The sequence below is a fragment of the Nannospalax galili genome, unplaced genomic scaffold, assembly GCF_000622305.1.
Source record: "Nannospalax galili isolate Female #2095 unplaced genomic scaffold, S.galili_v1.0 scaffold110, whole genome shotgun sequence".
NCBI classification, from domain to species: domain Eukaryota; kingdom Metazoa; phylum Chordata; class Mammalia; order Rodentia; family Spalacidae; genus Nannospalax; species Nannospalax galili.
This window is the reverse complement of record NW_008328707.1, coordinates 1093255-1098042: the sequence shown is the minus strand read 5'-3', so window position 1 is coordinate 1098042 and position 4788 is coordinate 1093255.

The window sequence follows — 4788 nt, the reverse complement described above, 5'->3', positions numbered from 1 at the left end:
GGAGGGGAGGAGGGGGAGGAAAGTAATTGCATAAAATACCTCTATAAAAGTTTTAAAAGTTTAGGGTCAGCAAAATGGCTCGTGAGTAAAAGCTCTGCAGAACTTGTCTACCAGAGTTTGATCCCTAGTACTCACATGGTGGAAGAAGAGAATGGGTTTTGCAAGTTGTCCTCTGACCTCCGTGTGTGTGTGTGTGTGTGTGTGTGTGTGTGTGTGTGTGTCTGTGTCTGTGTCTGTGTGTGTGTCTGTGTGTGTGTCTGTGTGTGCGCGCACGCACGCACGCCATGGAATGAGCCCCTCCCTCTCACACAAAATAAATAATGTAAAAAATAATTTGAAGTTCAAGTTAAGGTAGTAAGGAGGCACTCTTTGGCAAGATGAAATACGTAGGAAAAAAAATGAGGCGAAGCAAAGCTGAGAAAACAAAGTGAGTTAGACTAAGGTTAGCACAAAAGATGCACATGAATCCTGCAGGCTTGCAAGAGGTGGGCCACGCGTTTAGCTCTAAGCTCTGTTCCAGCCACGCCAAAGAAGAGAGCATGGCTGGTTAGGTCACGAATAGGAAACAAATTTGCTGCCCAGAAGTTAAACCACAGAAGGTAGTTCCATACCGGAAGATTAAGAGATGTGGGTCTGGGGCTGGAGATGTTTTTTTGCTGCTGTTGCAGAGGACCAGAGTTTGGTTCCCAGCTCCCAGGTCAGGGGGTTTACAACCACCTGTAACTTCAGTTCAGTGGATCCAACATCCTCTTCTGGCCTCCAAGGGCATGGCACACACCTGCATACACACACACACACACACACACACACACACACACACAAATAAGCTTTTAAAAAAAATGTAGGTCTTTGGGAAAGCTACTTTTTGCCATTCTTTTAAGAAGGTAACTACTGCCTTTTCTACATTTATTTGCAGAGGAACTACATGAAAAGGTGAGAAAGAAAGGCTACTGTTGAGTTCAGCTTCTCATTCACCATCCCAGGCCATTTATTTCTAACCCTATAATCCTATGACACAAACAAAAGCTATCCAGTTCAGTTCAGCCAACCCACAGAGAAGGAAATGTACTAAGCACCTTGATCCTTGAACACATTCTTTGAAATTCTTACCACCACCCCATGGACTTCTTAAAGCACTCTCTTCACCCATATTAGCACTCTTCCTTGATAATGAGATATTTTCTTCATCTCAATTCATGCCCTGCCTGTTAGCTTTATGACACAGTAACCCCAGGACATGCTAGCCCTTAAATTGAAGAGACGGGAGAAATGACTCCTACTGGTTCTCGTGGTTCTCAGGGTCAAACCCATGCTAGGCAAATACTTCACCATTGAACGCGATCCCCAGCCCTTCCTCATGGGGTCTCACGAAAAGGACAGAATGTCATGTAAAGCACAATGCTCTCAATAACAGGAGCAGAGCGGCGACACCACTCTTCCCTTTCATAATCTTCCACATGCCAAAATCTTCACAATAAAAGTACAGTTTAATGGAAGCTCTTCTGCCTATCACGATAGCAGCGGGGACTGTGTACAGTGAGGTGAGCAACTTTTAAATTAGGTAATGGAGAAATGTTACCATTTCAAAAGATTTTCTGAAAGCAATAAAAAAAAAAGGAAGAAAGAAAACAAATGACGAGTGAAGACTCCCGTCTTCGGAGTTTTGCTGTAATAATTCGTAGGCGGTTTATACAACTGGTGCAAATATAAAAATTTAATAAGCACATTGAATAAATGTCCTCCATATGGCTGAACATTAAAAAATAGAAACCATATACAGGAAACTGACACCATAAAACAAAACATTCAGGTGTTCCATAAGCATCTTGTTTCTTGATTTTTAAGGATGCTAATGTGAACTCCAAATGTAAACTGATTTTTCACCTGTTTAATGATTTATTGTTAAGTGTATAAAAATTACAAATGAAAAAAAATTTTATTAAGCCTTAGCATTACATGACTTATTCTTAATTGAGTTCAGCTATTTCAATTTACCTGACATTTCTTGACTGTCCAAGCTGACTTAGAGGTTCACTGATGATAAGAAAAGCCATTTGAATGACAAATAATCCACAAAGCACAGAGTCTATTTTCAATTATCTTCTGCTTTGTCAGGTAGTGCATTAAGCATGGTCCTAAGGCTAGACCTCAGGCTATGGCTGGGAAGGAAGAGCAGAAGAAAGCATACACCAGCCAGCTATAATCCAGGAGGAAGGCGCGCTATGTGATTTGAGGGGTCCAGAGCAAAATGTAACTATGAATGTCCTTGGTCAAAAAGTATGAAGAATTTTGAGATGGAAACCACAGAGCATTGCAGATGGTATGGGGTTCTGCTTAACCCAGGGCCCTGTGCAAATGCACATTTTACTCCCAACTGATACTGGCCCTGTCCATGACCAAGTCCTTAGGTCCACTTACAGGTTTACCACCCCTAATTCAAAGACCAAAATCTAAAACTTTTGAAGCATCAATATAGTGCCACAAGTAAAAAAATTCCACAGCTGACTTCACGTGACATACCACAACTGAAACACAGGTGCTCTAAATATTGTACAAAATTACCTTCCAGCTGGGTATATTGGCACGTGTCTATAATCCCATCACTCCTGACACCGAGGCAGCAGCATCATGAGTTCAAGGCCAGCCTGGGCTACATAGGAAGATCCTGTCTAAACAAACAACTTCAGACAATGTATATAAAATGTATATAAATAAAGCTGTATTTCATGTACAGACTTGACTTCCAATCTCAGAATATCATGCTATGTGTATTTTTTTTTTAAGTGCTGGAGAGATGGCTCAGCAGCTAAGAGCACTGACCGCTCTTGCAGATGACCCAGGTTCGATTCCCAGCACCCACATGGCAGCTACTAACCATCCTTAACTCCAGTTCCAGGGGAATCGGAAGCCCTCTTCTGACCTCTGCAGTACTGCACGACATGGTTGTACTCACATACATGCAGGCAATACACTCATACACATAAAATAAAAATAAAATATTTTTTTAAAAGTCTCAAAGCTGGAAAATTTCTGTTCCCAAGTATTTTAGATAAAAATACTGAACTTTCCGTACAGTGTAAAACATCTTCCTCTACCCAGGCACTGGCGGAACACCTGCTCCTTCAGTTCTATGGTATAAAATAGGAACTCGGGCCTTGAGAACAGAAGGTTCATTAACCATCAAACAGGTTAACTCAGTGACCAAATTTATTCTGAATTAATATTGCAAACATCAATTAAAAAGGAACATAAAGGGCAAAGTAAGGGGACAAAACTATCTGCTTTTTGTATTATTCCAGTGAAATTCTTTGAACCTCAGTTCCTACTTGAGGAAGAAAAAATGTATAGCTTTGAGTTGATAGCTCACAAGGGAAATATACTTTACATAATTCTGTGAACAATCCATTATAACCAAAAAAAGATCATTTTGGATTATTCCAACTAATGGCTGCTGTTCTTTATTAGAAGGCAGAAACAGAAACCTGACTGAGCTGATCTCATGCCTTTTGACAGAAAAGAAGTTCATCCCCACCCATGGAAGCTTAATTCAATGAAGAGACACATGACACTCTCCAGAAGCCCCAAAACAAAAGCGCCCAAAGTCCCAATTAGTCTTGCCTCACTTTAAGGAAACACCCAAAACAAAACAAACAAACAAAAAAAAAGAGACTTTTCTTTCCCTTTACTCTGTAAGGATGATTACTCACTGAGAGTTTGAACTTCAGGCTAAAATGAAACCGGCTCAGGGAAGAAGCAGACATTGCCTCTACCAAAGCAAAGCCACTGTGAGCATCTTGTCCACTGGGGACCCTCTTGAAGTGAGCCCCATACTTGCACTTAAGTCACATGCGCTAAAGTCCAAGTATTCAGCCAGAGTTCCGAAGCTGCTTTGCTTTCAGTCATTTAGATGTTCAGCCCTAGCTTGTTTGCTTGGTTTACATACTGCTTTGTTCCTAAACCAAAACCATACTAAAGAGGCAGCTTCAGAGAAACCAGCGAGGTGAACCTTAAGCAGCAGCCATCCTGGCTCCACATGTAAATCACCCTTGAAATCACAATGGGAACACAGGTTATTCTAGGACAATTTGTTTCCATGTAAATGACTGTAAATGTACCAAAGGAAATTATTGTGGCAGTTGTACCTTTAAAAGAAAGATATGACATTTGAAACAGACCATCAGGTTGAAATGGAAGCAGGTTAGCGCTTCCCTGGCTTTGCCAAGTATCTGATGCTTTTATGTAAATGTGAACCAGAGGTTGGCTTTCTACCTACCTGATGATTGAGATTCCTGGCACAAGAATTAGAAAGAAGACTTTCTAATTGCAATTAGATTAATTATTTCAGCACAGAAGAAACACCTAAAATTTACAAGGGAATATTCCTATGGAAATTTGTGTTCACAGAAGCTCTGTGAGCTAGCTGAGTAATTTCTAAGAGCAGCTGAGGGCTCAGGTTTACTAAGCAGTAACCACACAGTGTAGAGATTCCAAAATTGTGTCCTGCAGAACTCTAGTTTCTCAATGTTTGTAAAAGTTAATTGGAAATATGATTCTGGGGTCAAATGTGTCTAGAAGATGAGGAGAGACTCTAAATTCAGAGTGTCTGTGAAGTAACCCTTCCCAGTCTGTATTACAAGACTATGTACCATGTATCCATCCACAAGACAGGACCAGCATTTGATCAACGACACCTTTTTCCCTAAAGCATTTCCCAAGAATAAAATTCCATGCAGCACTCTCTGGGAAGCATACCCCTAGTTAAGTAGTTTGAAGTCCCTGAAGTTGGGT